Raw genomic sequence first — 18,539 nt, forward strand, 5'->3', positions numbered from 1 at the left:
TTTTTTTAATCTTTAGTCGTTTTGACAGTCTTTCTGACCGTTTAATTTGGCTCAGTATAGTTTTAATCAAATGCCATCTTAAGGAGGTTTGTAAAGAGTATATTGGTGTGTGTGTGTGTGTGTGTGTGTGTGTGTGTGTGTGTGTGTGTGTGTGTGTGTGTGTAAGAAAATCAATCTTGGCTTCAGGTCTCTTTGTCAGAAAGCGTCTATTATTCGAAATATACTCCGTTCAAAGCAACGAAACCGTTCTGATATGGTCAAATAAACACGATGTGTTTGTGGAAAAGAGTAAGGCCTTGATGTGGGTTTACTTTGAAGGTGTGGAGGAGGCAGGGGTGACGGGAGATTGGTTGTATTTTGGTGATGCCCACTGTGAGGTGAGGAGGGATTGGTCACATGACGGTGATGCTGGATGAGAGGTGTGGCGCGGCTGGGTGTGTTTTCATGAATGTGTTTGTGTGTTCTTTCTTTGGCACACTGTGAGCTCCCACCGCACGGACACACCCACTCAAACAAACACCTACTCCACACACCCACCATCTGTGTGACCGTGAGTCTGTCTCACACACGCAGACGCTGACAAACCTAGAGTGCTGGACAATCAGAGCAAAAATAATCACGCTTTACCAATTATTTCAAACTATCCCGCCATTCTTTTCTTTCAGCACGCTAGTTTGCGTTTCCTCTCGATTTCACGCTTTGTTTGGATTGATAGGTAGCACAAACGTGACCTTTGACCCTTTCGGGCTTCCATTTTAGGTTGTGTTAAAATCTAAATTAGCAGTAATTTATGGTTTAAGTGAATGTGCAATAAACAAGAACAAAAGGTTGATAGATAGATAGATAGATAGATAGATAGATAGATAGATAGATAGATAGATAGATAGATAGATAGATAGATAGATAGATAGATGATAAATAGAGAGATAGATAGAAAGAGAGATAGATAGAAAGAGAGATAGATAGAAAGAAAGAGAGATATATATTCGCAAAAATACAGTTTTGATTTATTTAAGATTTAGGATTTATTTAGAGTCCTTTATTTGTTTATCAGCCTTTTATGATGATGATGATGATGATTATTATTATTATTATTATTATTATTATTATTATTATTATTATTATTTTAAAGGTCTTTCAAAAGAAAATCATGCTCATGTGTGTCAAGGGTTTAAGGGATTTTGTTTGTCCTCACACAACCAAAAAGCACTAAGACAGACAAACAAACGCAGGCTACACTGTTTTAACAAGCACAAGTTATATTAAAAATAAAAAATAAACAGTTAAAAATGTCTTATTATGACGCACAAAAACGTTTTGTTTAGATGTTACGCTAACAAACAAATGTTTGTTTTTGTTGTTGTTGTTTTTTAAACAAAAAGAAAGCGCAGACAGGGAATCTTTGAAAGCGTTTGGATGAATAAACATGTCTGTTTTTGTCTCTAGTGTGTGTCTGAAGCCCAGCCCTTTTCCATCAGCGGCCGCCGGGTCGCACTCGCGGACAATAACTCTACTGTGAACTGACGCTCACCTCCCGTTATTCCTCCAAACACACGCAGAGCCGCGGACGGCAGACGAGAGACGGCTTTCCCGGAGTCCGCGGGGCTAAAAATACGCAGGCGCGCGCTGGACTCGGTCGCTTTTAAGAGCCCCTTCCCCGCGCGGAGACGGACACACGTGTGAGAGCACCGGCGGGCTCCCGGTCAAGTTTACAGACCGGCTCTCCTCTCTCCCGCGGATTAAACGGATTCAAATCACTGCCAGTCGGAGCGAGGCGAAAGGGTTCAACGCTTTGAGCGCAGGTGAGGAAATAATAACTCTCAAATAAAAAACAAAACAAACATTTACTTTGCGTTGTTGGGTGCTGGGTTTAAGCCGTTATTTATTGTGAACGCCGGAGTTATCTGTAGTGCGCTTTAACTTCTTCTTCGGTGGGAGCTAGCTGCTGATGGTTTCACCCGAATAAAGTGACACGGATTTGAGAAGCAAAATACAAACGCAATTGCGGCTTTCACTTGAACGCGCACATTGTCAAAATGAGCAGCGGCGAGTGACTGTTAGTTGTTGTCTTGTCGGTGTGTAGTGGCTTTGTTTAGTTGATTCGGTGTCTGAGGTTTTGTGAACGTTTACACTGGTGCGTGTATAGCATTGCGGGAAATTTGGGATGCAGCGATTGGGGTTGAATATCGGAGTGGCAAAATCGATATGGGTTTTGGTAGATTGAAACGTTTCACGCGCACTCGAACACAAAAGTAATAATAAAAACAATTATTGCTAAAAAACAGTTGTACTTTTTTTTTTTTTTTGAGGATGGGGACATGTTGCTGTGGGCCACTCATTCATTCAGTAGCTGGCTGCGTGCTGACTTTAGCCATGCATAATGCTCCTATTACTACTGGGTTTACTTTATATAGAGCTTTTGGCTAGTACTTTATAAATCCTGTAAGTGAGTGACAGTGACTAAGTGCGTGCTTAAGTGCAAAGCTGAAAAAGCTAGTAAATCTTGATGCATCTATGCCAGTTGGTGGCAATAAGCAAAAAGTTACTGTGTGCACTTTTAACAGTAATTTTCTGATACCTAAACTCCCCGTTCTTAACCTGAATAACTGTTAAAAAGGGATTTTTACGTGCACTCTAAAGCGGTCATGACATGATTTTTTTGTTATTTTAATATGTTCTTTGAGGTATTTTTTTATATTAAAAAAACCCACAACAGAAGCAACAGCAACCAAATAAATGATTAAAAAAAGTCATTCTAAACCCGTCTCTAAAATGACCTGTTTTTAAGGGGCGTGTCTTTTAAGCCATTTCAGTAATCAGCTGCTGTCGTGATTGGCTAATGTCATGTTTTGACGACGTAATCAAAATCAATTGGTAATTAATTTTCCAGACCAAGCGTTTGCTTGCGGTTTACGATGCAGCTGCAGTCAGATACAGTACAGCTTCATCTTTCAACAAATGTTTGTTTGCGAGCTGTCCGTGATGCCGTGTCTCGTTTACAAAACAAAATGCTCCGATCAATCCCCTCCGACCTGGGCTACCATTACAAATAAACTATCCATTTGTTTCTTACACTAGGATGCTTCTGATATGTGTACAAGACGCGAAAAGGCAGTTTGAAGTATATACTACATGTATCCTGGATCCAGTGTAGACAGTGAATGTCATTTCTATTTGCTTTTTGCCAATATGCCAAAAGATCAAGGCAAATTGCATTAATCATGACCCATTTAAATGTTTGATTTCAATTGGGTTATACTATAAATCCGTCTTTTTAAAATGTTAAATGAACACTTATTCTGATTGAAATCGGACCGGTAAGTCGGACTACTGACCTAGATAATGCTCTGTGACTCTATGTATCCCATCTAGCTTGCTTTAGGTTGGTTAAATGGTGATCAGAGAAGAAGGTGTGAGTTATAAGGGTTGTTAATGAGCGTGTATTTTGAGAGGTCATGAATCTGCCTCCAAGCATCTGTTGCCTCGTGGTGCATTCTTCTGGTATGTCAGGGCAGGAGATCTTTAGATGCCTTTTAACCATAATGCATTTACTCTGACATATTGGTGTACATTTTACAACTTGCAAATAAATATTTCATCAAGCAATGTAATGCTAATTGTACTTAAAGTAGCTTAAAATGTAATAATAACCAGTGGTGATGCAGGAGATACCTCATGATTAAACCAGTTTGATGAAAGTGGTATGTCCAAAAAAAAGACCAATACTTGCATATAGACAGTTCACGGTGTTATATAAAGAAAAATAGACGCAAACAGCTTGGTTATACCTTGATTTGTTGGTTAGAAAACACATTGCAGCATGATTATAACTGCATGTGCATATTTAATGTGTGGCTGATGGCATTACCCCTCCCCCTATTAGGGAAAAAAAAACTGTGGCGAGGAAGTTCAAATACTCCCACATTCTCTCATCCAGCAAATGTTATTTCGTTGCCAGATCTCACAGAGGGATGCGTTGTGGGAAAGACCATGATGGACTTTCATCTGACTGTATGTCATCCTCTGATAAAGGCTTTTTATCTTCATTTGTATTTGACCAACAAAATAAACTCGAGTGCATCATTTGTTTCTTTTTTTTTAGTCTCTGGTCAAAATGATGAGCGTATTATTCAATAGCCTCGTAAATTTGACCTATCCCTTATTTGGGTACTCCACATCTACCCATGGAGGAACACGCCAAGGTTCAGTTCGCCTTTTATCTTCATCATTATCTGCACAAAGATGTGAACGTCAAGCCAAAAATGTTGCGGTCTAAGTCAAAAATGCTTCTCTTGTTTCCATCCCTGGCTTCCTTGTATTAGCAGAAACCTTGCTCAAAGATGGCCATCTGCTCGCCGCTTTGTAGTTTCCTTCAGCACAATATCAGATTAACCCCTCACCTCATGAGGGGCAGAACGGGACGGTTGTAGCGTGAAACCGCTGGTCTGGAGGGTGATGGCCAGGGTTAACAGGTGGTGGCAGACATAGATCCTGAAGGCCTGGCCATCTCGTTTAAATGCGTATCCTTGAATGCTAGTTTCTGTGTTAGTAGTAAGTAATTTAAACTCGTGTTTTGTCATGTTATGTCAGTTTTGATTCCAGCGATTTGATCAGAACTGTGTCATCAACTTATATGCGTCACTGAGCGAAACGCTGTATAGTGAATTCTATTATTGGGTCTGTTGAATCAGCTTTGTTAAATAGTGTTGAGAGAGGAAGCTGTGAGGTATAACTTTTAATGGCCGTGTGTGTTTTAGGAGGTCATGAATCTGCCTCTCAGCATCTGTTGCTTTCTGGCAGAAGAGCTTCAAGGTGACTTAAGGCACTGAATTAGACATTTTAGTGATTTTATGACTCATCCTAGAAACACAAAGCAACCTCGTCGTTATTGTACAGCGTTGGGAAATCACCTTTTGAGTTTAGGGCTATCTTAAATAAGTTTGTTTGCCGTTCAGTTTAAACCAGATGATGTCACGGTTTTCTTTACACGCACAGACTTGTGTTTCTATACAAACACAAGGGCTTGTGAAACCATGACTTATTAGGGAATTAAAAACTCTGGCCATGGTAGGCTATAGACATGAATGAATTATTATAAAGGCATGTCAAAGAGTGAATATGAATTTTGATGGTTATGTTTATAAAATATTTTAAGCAATCCCTATAACATGATTAAAAAATTACGGGAAAGTTATGGAAAGTCGCTGCTTAAAATATGTGTAAAACCTTAAACGGCTTTCTTCTTTTCCTTACTTCCTCACATTTTTAACATTTTTGGTTCATGGTGTTTCTGTCATTGTTATGATTTCCAAACCCACACATAGAAGATTACACACCCCTGAACTAGAAAATGGAAAGTAGATATTATTTAATATTTAGTGTTTACAAGGATGTGTGCGAATGTGAAAAGAACCTTGAGGAACAAAATAAAAGAACGTGATAAATCTTTCTGGATTTTAATGTCATGCCAGTGCTGCCACGGCAAGGTCAGCTTCCTCAACGCTGTGGGTCATATCGCGAGTAATCTGAGGATGGGTTAGAAGATCAGATGCTCACTAATAAGTCTGGCAAACAGATAAAAGCTTTGAAAGAGTTTCGAAATTGACTTGCTCTTTTTATTGTTGTAGTTCAGGTCAGCATGACCCGCTGTATACCAGCACAGAACAGCTCTTAAATCCTTAAAAACGGTAGTAATGATAGACTTTTAATTATAAAAACAAAGCTGCCATATGGATTAGCGTGATTATCAGGTTGCAAAGGATTTTATTAAATATATGTGTGTGTTTCAGAGTGAAGTGTGGCACTGTTCTCATTTAAACGCGAGCAGCTCAGTGTTTTCAGTGTCAATGCTGCTTAACATGAACTCCATCTTCCCAAGTTTGTAATGAGAATTACCTGTCGTCAATAAAACAAATAGGGAAAATTACAAAACAAGTATTTACATCGTAATGTCTTAAAGGGATAAATCCTGTCATTTAATTACTCTCCCTCATGTCAATCCAAACCTTCGTTGGAACTGAAATGTTCCCAGACCTGGAAAAGTAGTGAGAATATTGTCAAAATAGTCAGTGTGAAATCATTGGTTCAACCATGTTGTATTATTATTATTTTATGAGGTCGAAAAATAAACCACCTAGGGTTGTGCCGATAGACGATATTGTGTATCGACGATAGTCAGAGGTAATGGCGGTAGTCGAGATGATAAGAGGGTCGTTCTCCTATGAATGTATGAAATTATTATTATTATTATTATTATTATTATTATTATTATTGGGCTATTATTATTGAATTGCTCCGCTATTTCACCTCAGTGGCGCACATACACACAAATGAGGCTTCTTCTCCTCATTGGAAATGTTTTAAAAATGCCCACAAACTCACAACCAAACTGAACTGAAGGGTGATAGACTTTTATTTACAAATTATGTCAGTGCTAAAAGAAACCTCTTTTCTTTAACCGCTATGAATAAATCTTTTCTTTAACAGCTATGAATAAACATGACAAAACTAAAATGCAGTTAATAAGTTATCAGTCTGAAACGGGGCACGTTGTGGGGCATCCGAGTTGAAGCGCTGTATGACTTATGTATCCGATTCATTTAATTTTACTCAAAATATGCTCCATGAAAATACTTTTATCTTTAACATGTTCGTTTATGTCCAATATTTAGGGTTAAAGTGTTGGTCTTTAAAATAAATCTATTTTTGATTTTCACCTTGACATATTTTTAGACTGAAAACATGTAGGACGTAGGACCCACACAGATCTAATAGCAGTGTATGACTGCTGTATCCGAATATATGAACTAGCCTCGCTGTTTTAAATATTGATGTCATTTTTTTCATTATGTTTGAAAGTATATTATTACAGTTATTGGTGCTTCCTGGCTTTTTCTCTCTCTCTCTCTCCAAAATCACCAAATAGTCATGAAATAGCCTGTGACAAGTAGAGAGTCTCTCTCTTTCTCCTACCCACCCATACATAATATTGTGTATCGGCGATCTCACAGGCTGGCGATATGAAAAATGACCATATTACCCAACTTTAAAAGGAAAAACTGAATAAAATTGTACAATATTGTCAATTAAATATTTTTACTTTGTAGTGAACTATTAAACTGTTATAGCACATTATATAATGTAATATTAATAAATGTTATTCTACTTTTTCTGTGAATTGTTCAGCCATACAACAAGCACAGCAAACTGGGGAAAATGTCATATTTCCCACAGTCAGAATTGTGTGTTGAAGACTGAAATAATGTTGTTGCCTTTTTGAAACCGTGCCAGTGTTGTCTTTGTGTGTGTGTGTGTGTGTGTGTGTGTGTGTGTGTGTATTAACAGAAAGCCCACCCGGGACTTCTCATTAGTTCTGGTCACATGTGTAAAGGCCCTGCATAGCTCTTCTTTCTTCCTGTTGGGTACACTTTTACACTGACCACCCTCAGATTAGCTTCCATACAGCAGCTCTCTCCAAGCTTTCCTTACTACTATTTTAAGCCAATAAAACCACACTCGTTGTATTATTTTCTATAATTACATCTTTTTACTTCATTCTTTAAGAGAGATGATCTTCTGAATATATATTTTGTGACTTTCTACACGTCTGTTCTCAATGCCCTGCTGAGACGCTAAACCTCAAATGCTAGGCTAGTGTGCCAACATCCATCCTAGCTGTGCCCTGACCATAAATAACCCTTTTTATTAGCGCACGGTTGTGTGTTTACTTTGCCAGAGTGAGCTTTTCCTGTATTTTTAATCTAGACTGGGGCCAGACAGAGGCTCTTACAGGGCCTCAGATTAAGAAGCGTGTGGAGGTGTTGCCTGTGCTAACAGGCGAAGACAATTGTGACTAACATGATCTCTTTGGGCTGGGTGATTGCTTATTCTCAGTTTATTTGAGGAAGTGTTGAATGTATAAAACACTTTCGCTGTCTCCTACTCACACATACTTGTCAGTTTGTCTCCCATTGACCCCCCACACACACACACACACACACACACACACTGAAGTTCTTCTCCATGATGGCAAGTGGCAAGTTGTAGAGCTAAAAATATTCAGTGGTGCATATGTGCCGTGACAGAAGCGTGCTTTCTTGTGGAGGCCATGTATGGAGATTTTACGTGAGGTTTTGGTGAATCCGAAGAGCGTAGCTTATAAAAAATCATTTCTCTGATCCAACACCAAAGTAAACTTTTCATTCTGTTTATATATTTTTTTCTTGTTCACTTTTAAGTTATCCTGTTTCTTTGACTGTAATACATTTCATCTTCCTCTTTTCCTTTAACAGTTAACACTGTATATTTGACAGCCCATGTCATTCACGGATGGACACTGTGTTTTACCCTAAATTACAACACAAACACATACTATCAAACGTTCTAATAATAGATCCCATATTGTGTGCGACATGATTGTTGAATCCAGTATAGTCAGCACAGCATTGTCTTTTAGTGCAATCTTTGTGAAAACCAAAGTTGTTCCTTGTTTGTAAACCAAGCTGCGGTGAAATTAAGTGAAGGATCCAATTTAACTTAATTAAAAATACAGTTTGTCCAATATAGTTTATTGTTTGGTTTTAGTGTAGACCTATTTTACCTACTGTGTGTGTGTGTGAATCAGTGGGCGGGGCTAAACAGGCATGACGTAGAAGCAGACGTTGATCATCTTCTGCGAAAGCGGTGTTTAGATGCATTGTAACATCATAAGCTGTCTTTTTGGCAGATTGGCTTCAGTACAAGCTGTTTTTAGACTTATGAGGAAGTTTAGAGGTTTAAAGCTAAGAAGGTGTTTTTTATAGTACAGTGACCTTTTGTGTGCCGAAACATCAAAGGATTTGTGTTTTTTTTTTTTTTTATCTTCCAGTTCATGACCCCTTTAGTATTGTGTGTCATATTTGGAGCTTAAAGAGCTGCTTGAAGTTGTTTTTTTTTTTTTTAACTTGAGGGTTTTGTCACAAACACGAATAAAATAATGACAGAAATCTCATTTTTGCGTGAACTATGTGGTGCTTTGACACACGCCGCTCGCCTTTGTCCCTTGCAGAGCCTTGCCAGCCATACGAAATATGGCTCCTGATAAGTACAGTAAGCTGCGTTTGTGTCACAGACAGGCAGCCTGACATGACAGCTGCATCTGCTCTCATTTTGCCTAATCCATTAGCTGAAATGTTACAAGCCACTGGAGGGGGTTTGACCTGGGGTCCTTTTGACAATATATTGGCTTTATCTGTGGACATCCGCACAGTGACTCACATATTTGTTTGGGTGAGAGGATATTAGCTGTGACTACTGAAGCACAGCAATTGTACCAGAGATGGACAACGACCTTTTGCTGGGCAGCAGCCTGAAGCAGGAGAGGAGGCAGTTATTGGGACAGGATTTCAGTTGCATTACTGTGTACATTTTACTGTACGTGTTGGGATTGTTAGAGTTTAGTTTTCTACGCTTGAGTCTAGGAGTTGAAATTCATGCCTAAAACTGTTTTTGTTACGACTAAGATTTTACTGGTGTCATGGATCAGCGGTATAGTTCATTATCTGTTTACCTCTGCTAGTTAGTTAATTGCTCACAGACCCCGCTGCAGATGGCAACAGCTAGTCCATCTGTGCAGCTAGCTTTTCCCCTGTTCTTGTAATTGCATGTCTTACTGAAAGTAAAGATTTTTAAGCATTGAAATTGAAGTGACATGCATTAAGCAGGATAATATAGCATTTCAGCAAGAATTATGATTTTTGAAAAATGTGGATGAATTTTTTTTTTTTTTTGTATAGAGCTCCTGCTGTTTTAAAAACTAAAATTATAGTATATTTTATCAGTGCATTATCCTAAACACTCCCCTTGTTCAACCAAACAAATATATAGTCCCACTCTTGCATGAAATGCTTTTTAGCAGATTAAAGGTGCATATTTCTTCCTAAAATGTATTTAAAAAAATCTAATTGTGTTCGAGTTGCATAAAAACATTTAAATAGCATATAAGACAGTTTTTATATTAACAATGTTTTCTACTCTAATGTGACCATTTAAAATGTGGCTGTAGTAACCTTTTATTACACATTTATCCAAATGTACAATGCATTAAAATCTAAATATGCAAATACAGAGCGCATTTATTTAATAAAATGCTCCTCACTAGAGTAAATTTTTTTCGGTTACCTAATTAAATGTTGACATTGGCTTTTCTGGGGGTAAATATATGATGTTATTTATGATGTTGTTTTGTGTTAGTTAGCTGTATTTTTTTTAGTTATGTTTTAACAAACAAAATAGATATTGTCAGTATTCTTGTAGCCTATACACTATATATACAAAGTATAAATTGATTCAATGAAAACATGTGATTGGAAAAAAGATAATTACACTTCACCATTTTGGTCAAATACCTCTGCCCTCCAAATCATTTTTGCTTGCTGAAATTTCATGGCATCACTAGTGACTATCGAGTCAACTCATGAGACGTATACATATAGCTTTTAATGTATTTTTAAAGAAATAAATAGAGGCGAGCAAAAAAAAGTGCCGTGTCAATTGATCCTTACACTGTGTTGCTTTCAAAAAATTTGCTGTGTATTAGAAGGGTCAAATGTCAACTTCTGACTCAGCCAGTAGAGTTCAGGCTGTTGGCACCTAATGGCACACACTTCATCTTCCAATGCGCAAACCCAAGCTCTAGAAATGCATGCAAAAGTGCAAATTGTCATTATTCCGCATGCATGAGTGAATTACTCGTAAGGAAATAGCAGTGCTATTTAACACAGTCTTCCACGCTTATAATGGCTTTAAATGTGGTTAGTTTGCACTCAGTTCCACTTGCAGGCACCGCTGTACAGTAATACAAGCTGGCTGAGTTAACCTTATTTGGCAGGAAGCTGTAAAAGATCTATGCCATGGCTAAAATCAATGAGGCCAAACCATTGCATGGGTAACAAGCCCCTTTCAAGTGTCCATCCCGAGCATCTGCCCCTCACTTCAATCACACCCTCAGAGAGAAAGGAGGATTACACCTCTCAATGCAGAATCACCCCCCATCCTTCCCCAAATCTCAAATGATCGGGATAATGAGGAGAGGGGGGAAGAAAGAGATGGTGGGAAGCCAGGCTGACTCGACACGCCCCTCCCCTCTGGTTATGCCTGCTCAATAATCCCTTAATCCCATTGGATATGGGAATAATTCCGTTTGATCAACCAATCAATTTATAACTGCCACTTCATCCGTGTTTCACATAGCTGAGGACAGAGTATTCAAGGAATGCGAAGACTCCTGGAGCTCGCCAATAATAACCAAACTGTTACCTAGTCATTAAAAAAAGCTAGTTACTAGGCCCTATTATGCCATCTTTAGGGTTCCTAATATCATTTTGGGAGTCGGTATACGTGCATATAACCACGTCAAACCACGCTTTTGCTTTCTTAAAATACGCATTTAATATCACTTAATTTTCAAACAATAATAATATAAAGTCTGTCTAACCACCTACTCTGTGCTGATTGGTCAGATGACCCAGTCTGTTGTCCACCAAAAAAAGAAGGTGGAGCAATTACCGAGTGTACAGTTCCTAATCATATTAGCCTAGAAAACCACAACTTTTCATTTTGGCCATTCTTTGTACACAAAATGTAAGTATAGAAGAGAACATTTTGAAATAGGAAAAATATTGAAATTCATTGGTCATTTTTAAATGAGATGCTTCTGGTCTAATTGGATTTAATGATTCTATGCTAAGCTATGATAAAAGCGCTATTGCTAGACCGGCTAAATGGATTGTACAATGGTAAAACTGGAGAATGAGCCTTTTTCCAAAAAAAGGGGAGTATTCCTTTAAGATCTTTAAGATGTTCCATGAAGATATATTTACAGTAGTAAATTTACTAAATACAAAACTTTTTGATTAGTAATATGCATTGCTAAGAATTTCGTTTTGACTGTTTTAAAGGTGATTTTTCACAATATTAAAATATTTTTATAATAATTTATAATTTTTTTTTTTTTTTTTTTGCACCCTCATATTCCAAATTTTCAAATAGTTATATCTCAGCCAAATATTGTCCGTACTTCAGTGGAAACCATATTTATAAAGCTTTCAGATGATGTATAAATAAAAAAAAAATTTTTTTTTTTTTTTTTTTTTTTTTTTGGGAAAAATTTACATTTGCTTTTGTGGACTAGGGTTACATATGTCCATTGCCATAGTTCCATATTTTGAACAATTTCTTTTATCATGGACACTCTTTGTCACTTTTCTCAGTCTATGCGCGTTGAATGCCTAAAAGAACACATTTTGGCATTAAAATTGTCTACTTTGAGTATAAAACAAATAAAACCATGGAGGCCATGGGATTGCTTATGTAACAAGTTTCAGTAAGTGTACAGCTGAATTTAGTGCTGAATGAAGGGAATGTGTTCTTGGATTTGGAGTTGGTTCAAAGGCATTTTTTGCTGAGAGGATGTTCCAGCACTTGTCTTATCTCTAATGCCGTGCTCAAAGTCACATCATGGGGTGAAATACTTTCACAAAGCCTCCAGCATATATCTGATTTGATTCTGTTTTCATTGAAAGATTCTTTGACTAATCTCTGCCTGCCTGAGTTTCAAAGTAAGCAAAGTAACAGTTCGGCTGGTTGTAAAACAAAACATTTGTTTCATTTATCCGTTCACGAACGAACAGAAGAACATAAAACAATGAAGACGATCTTGCAATCATGTTGCTAATGTTTGGCTTGTGTCAGCCTTGGCTAAAGACTCTGCGTCTTGAGAGTGTTACTATTTCTACTTTATTGCAGAATTAGCCGAGCCCCACACAGATGGGTGAAAAAGTTAATGGATTTCCTGACACAAAATGAAACTAAACAGTCATAAATGAAGAAATGATGCGTTCCTATGCCAGGCCTGTGCCTTCGGGGGAAATGGCATGAAGTGGTTTTGTAAGCATTTCCCATGGTCTCTGTGAATCTGCTGTGTATCATTAGGATGTGATGGTGACAGCAGTGTTCAGCTGAATTTCTGCGGTCTGTCATCATGGCTGTATACTCATTTCATTTGATTTCGCTGGAGTCACTTTTCCTTGAATGTCTGCTCATGAAAATGGTGCGATTACCTCCTCTAAATAAACCTAATAAAAATCTTCTAATCTAATTCAGCCTCTGTGTTTCATGTTCTGCAAACCGTAAGAGTAGAGCAAGGCCGTATACAGACATGCTTGTCACTTATATCTTCTCCGTGCCAAATCTTTATGAAGTTTATTTTTAGGGGGCTTACTACTTAAAAACATGAACTTAATGATAAAAAAGTAATGTTTTATATTATTACCATATCAATTGCTTACTGATAATACATTTTTTTTAATACAATACGCATGATTCTGAATGCGTTTGTATGTTAAATACAATATTTTGTAAATCTCAAAATAAATATCCATTTTCGTACTGCACAATACAATGTTGTGATGCCTAAATTCAGCATTTAAAATGACAGATTTTAGTTAGGCTGCAACAACTAATCAATTATTTTGATAATTAAAAAAACATTTTATTATTCATATCTATATACTATCATTTACAAATTAATTATTTTCACTTCTGCTTTTGTACAAAATCTTTTGCAGACAAAAAGTGTTTCATCCATCATCTATCTATCACTTATATTGCCTTTTACATTACAAAAATTAATATTAATTTTTTTGTAATTATTTTATTATATAATAATAATAAGAAATAATAATAATAATAATAATAATTAATTAATGTAATTAATTCTTTTAAATTAATCTTTTAATATATTTTAATTCAATTAACTGATCTTACTTTTTTTGATCAATTATCAAAACAATCGTATTTTAGCTGTTAATATTATTTTTCATTAATTTAGACAAAGTTGTGTACAATTTTAACACGCCACGTTTCAGCCAAAGTTTTTGTATTGTACAGCTTTAGCACTTCAGTGTAGTAGCTACTTCAGTGACTGCAATAATCAATAGTAGCTATTTAGCACACAGTTTCTGAGCGATGCCATTAATCAGTAATCAACCCAGTGTGTTCCCACCACAATTAATTAAATTGCACGAGTCTTTTACAAAGGCGTGCTGCATGTCATTACGTGGATGCAAAGAGTTGTTGTTTTCCTCCTCCACAGATGGAGCTGTCCGGGCCGAGGCCTCCTCAGCAATCCCGATGATTACACTGAACCAGGAGAGCGGCTTTAAATTACTGTGTTTACTGGCTGCGTTTTGCTCCATGGACCATGAGAAGCCTCCTCTGAAAGATCCACTCACTGAGTTTAGTGTTATGGTGGAAAAGGGAAACATAAAGATGGTGGAAAGGCAGAAAAAAAAAATGAGGGAGCGATTTTCATGGCCTAACTGCTGAGCCTTGTAATTAAGTGGAGAAGTTGGCTGAGGACTCGGGATGTTGTTTGTTCCAGCTTTGGTCAGTAAAGAGGAAATCGCTGCAAGCCATGTTATGACCACTGAGAAGCATGTTATCTTCAGCCGCTTCTTGACCAGCACCGTTTCATGCGGCGATATCTCTGCACTGTTTATATGTTAGAATTACATTTTGGGTAAAACTGTCTTTTCTTTGTTGATTTTCTGTCAATATGTTTCAAAAAGTATGTCAACCTAATCTGAGACCTGTGACATTGCTAGACGTTGAAAGCATACAGAGACGTTTTCTCGATGATCGCTGACATCTGTTTCGTTTCGTGCACACAACCTCTTTAGGATATTCATGTTCTCTGTCCGTGTGTCTTGTTGTGTAGACAGATCGATATATATTTTAAAGAATGCACATTACATTACATATAAGAAATTAATGCTTTAATTCAGCAAAGACTTCATTACAAAAATGTTTTGGACTTTCCTTTATTCAAAGAATCTTGCCATAGTGTGGTTTTCAGAAAAATATCATATTTTTTGAGCAGCAAATGAGCATATGAAAATGCTGAATGCTGGAGTAATGACGCTGATAATAAATTTCAGAACTCATTACATTGTAAAATATATTACAATAGAAAAATATATATTTTATATCAAATATTTTTTGATTTATTTGATTTATTTTTTTATATCAAATATAATTTTGCAGATAACATTTTAAGTTCACTGCATTTTTTCATCCTCCTCTATATACCATTTATAATAATAAAAACATTTATTTGATTCCTATTATACCTCTTACTTCAAAGGTCTAAATACACTTGAATCTGATTCTGACCAGAATAACGAAACTGTGATATAGTTAATACTGTTTCATACAAAGTCAAATGGGAACCATTACAAACTCCTTATCCATGTGGACCAATGACTGATATTAACTAATATTAGTTCAAAAAGCCTACACGAAAGCATATTTTGAAAATCTCTTGGGTATAGTATGCAGTGCTGACAATCTTTGGCGTTCTATTTTCAACATACTGTCAACTGGGACATACAAACATGTAATTCAGAAAGAAGGCACTGGTTGGTGTATTAATGAAGCAATACTGACCAGGTCATATTTTTCCACATATACTTCAAAAAGTGACAGTCACCAGGAAGTCTTAATGGGCTTTATTGTTTATCCATATGTCATAAGCTAAAGCATGCACACAGTGTTTTTACTGTCAGGTGTTCAAGCACAAAAATGCTGTTTAAAGGCATGTATAATTGCCTGTGTTAAGTGCATAAGCTAATGGTTAAGGTGCTAGCACAGCCGGTTGTGACTGCATTAGTGGTGGGTGGACCCAGCTAGACCTCCTCTGAAGGAGCCATTCACGTCAGCCCAAGGTAAACTTTCACTCCGAACACCACAAATCTCTCTTTATTTCACTTTAGTTAGAACCAGTGATGGAAAAAGACCACAGTGTCCCAGCCAGAGCTTGTTAAACATTACACAGGGAGGCTCTGAGGGAACAAACAGGCCTTCTGGAGATGAAGGGTTGTTGGAAAACTGCTATGAGTCTTATCCGTTTATTTTTAGCTCTGTTTCCAATATGCTTAAATGCTGTCATTACAGCATCGGGGTCCTCATGTGGTGAAAATGTAAAAACAAGCATGCAGCTCATATATTTTCTCTGTTCTTAAAGGCATTGTTCACCCTAAAATTAAAACTCTGTTATTGTTCTAGAGTTGGGAGATATGAGAAACTTTTATCACATATATATATATATATATATATATATATATATATATATATATATATATATATATATATATATATATATATATATATATATACTGTTTTTATGAGGGTACTTGCATTTTGACACATACAAGTGAATGTATTTCTCAGCTCAAAAAAGATCTCTACTCAGTAGACTCTTTCAGTGGCTACAACATAAACAAGTGTTACTGCACATGCACTTTTGTGGGCCCGAAACTTAACTTCTTGTAGACTACCGCAAAGAAATAAATTCTCTCCAGACTAGATTATTTCTAATAACGGAGCACAATAAGTACAGTTGGGTAGACTTATTGAAAGTGCAGATTCATTCTCTGCCAGCAGGAGGTGCTTTTAGAGCGGCAGAAATAGTGGTTTCTCTGGTAACGGCTGTACACAAAGCAGAGCCACAACAACCAACACAAAACAGTTTTCGATGAATATTATGGTCACTTTTCTCTCAGACTGAAATGATTCACTTGATCAATGATTCAGTTTTTAGCTACCATTGAAAATACAAGATTATTGATTATTAAATTATTAATTCAATGAATTGAATTGAATTCTGCTCATGTCGGTTTTTTTTGGGGGGGGGGTTTGCGATTCATTATAATCGCATGAAAGAGGCTTAATTTGTCTCACTTGAGAAACATCATACACTTTCATTTTTGAACTATTCCTTGGCGTGTTTTTGTGTATATGAGGTCAACCCTTCTCGTGGTGCAGTTTTTTCACTGGTCGTCGCCCAGTTTATTGCCTCTAAAGGTCTGTGGTGTGTAGAAAAATGTTGATATCCCCACATCACTTCATCATTTTTCTTTTTATGCTTTCATACACGTCAGATGGATTTATTGTCTAGCGTTCTCTCTTAAACCACAGTACTTCTATAAGAGCTAAAGCAGCACTTAGGCCTCACACTATTCAGCCATCTCTCCAGAGAGATACAGTGAGCTAGATGACAGGAGACACAGGTAGGTTTTACGTGTTGAAACGGCAGGATTGTGTAGTCTGTGAGGAAATCAAATTGTGTTCACGAGGTAATGAGATAATCTATTTAGCACAAAATGTTTATAGACTACCATTCAAAAGTCTGGGGGTCAGAATTGTTTTAATACTTAGATTCAGCAAGGATGCATTTAGTTGTTCAAAAGTGATAGTAAAGGTATTAATAATGATACATCCTTTAATTCTACTATCATGGAACAATGTATCAGTTTTCCAAAGAAAATATTAAGCATGCAGCGCAACTGTTTTTAACATAGATAATAATATTAATCAGCACATTAGAAGGATTTCTGAAAGATCGTGTCACACTGAAGACTGAAGTAATTACGATAAAAATGTAACCAATTAAATTGTATTCAAACACATATATATTATTATATTTCACAATATTAAAAATTTTTTTAGACTTAATCTTACTAACTTCAACTGAACCTCACATATCCTGCGTATTTTCTTTGTTATATTTACCAGGCCTTAAATTTTATATATCATAGTGAATCATGATTGGTTGTTTTACGTGTTTTTAGATGGGCCAGAATAAACTTTCGTGGACAAAATTGGAAAACACTTTCTCGATCTGGCGAGTTCTAATCCGATTTTTTTCGCAGCTTTAAGAAATAATTAATGCTTTTTTTTTTCAGTCCTCTGGGAAACAAGTTGATAACAATTTGTCTCCAACGAATATAATGAGCACTTTTGAAAATAAAATAATTGCTAAGTTTAGCAAAAATGATGGCTTTTTCCTTACTTAAAGTTGTGTTTGAGTAACAAGTTAACTAGATGTTTTGTTTAATTTTCTAAGTACAGCACGGCGTTCACATTTTTCCCACACCAGTCTATTATTATGATAAAATCTTCAGATAAACCTACCCTTAAACGGCAAATTGAAAGAAAGCAAACTGTGGTTGATCACTTTACATGTCGGTCAGATGGTCTTAGTTCCTGTCCAAGTAGGCGTTTCTTGGCTTCAATAAGCTGCAGTGTGGACCAGATTGTATGCCATTTAGTTAAAGCGCTTGCTAAACAAGACTACTAGATATGTGACTTAACTGCTGACAGCTTACTGGTGCCTTTTTCACATTTATGTAGTTCTCTTGTGAATATAGCAGCCGTTCTTCTCTAAACCCCTCTGAAATCCATTAAAGCAGGGATCTCCTCCATTTGCTCTGCTCTGCAGGAGTCTGCTACTAGATTGGGCCGTTGTTGATTTTGCTGTTGCTTTTGGCTCCCGGTGCAGTTACACTGTTTTGCCAGCTGTGTGCCGTCTTTTGTTTTTGCTCCTAGCATCACGTGCCGGAGATTCAAGGAGGTGTTTTCTCAACGTGCCAGCAGTTGCAACAATCTGGCTCGCATCAAGGAAATGAGCCATATTTCAGAAGAAAGACGTTTGATTAGCATCC

General features: G+C 36.9%; 1 protein-coding gene across 5 annotated transcripts in view; it reads left to right on the forward strand.

The window, feature by feature from the left end:
• The first annotated feature begins 1,512 nt into the window (after positions 1–1,512).
• plxnb1a (plexin b1a) overlaps positions 1,513–18,539 on the forward strand; it is a 63,991-nt gene continuing 46,964 nt past the window's right edge. For 3 of the 5 annotated variants that reach the window (XM_043225110.1, XM_043225109.1, XM_043225112.1), the window contains exon 1: positions 1,514–1,802. The gene's annotated coding sequence lies outside the window, so the exon portion shown is untranslated. Of the gene's footprint in view, positions 1,803–18,539 lie in introns of all 5 variants that reach the window. The other 2 variants (XM_043225108.1, XM_043225111.1) reach the window with 1 other exon arrangement.

The sequence above is a fragment of the Puntigrus tetrazona genome, chromosome 23, assembly GCF_018831695.1.
Source record: "Puntigrus tetrazona isolate hp1 chromosome 23, ASM1883169v1, whole genome shotgun sequence".
NCBI lineage: Eukaryota > Metazoa > Chordata > Actinopteri > Cypriniformes > Cyprinidae > Puntigrus > Puntigrus tetrazona.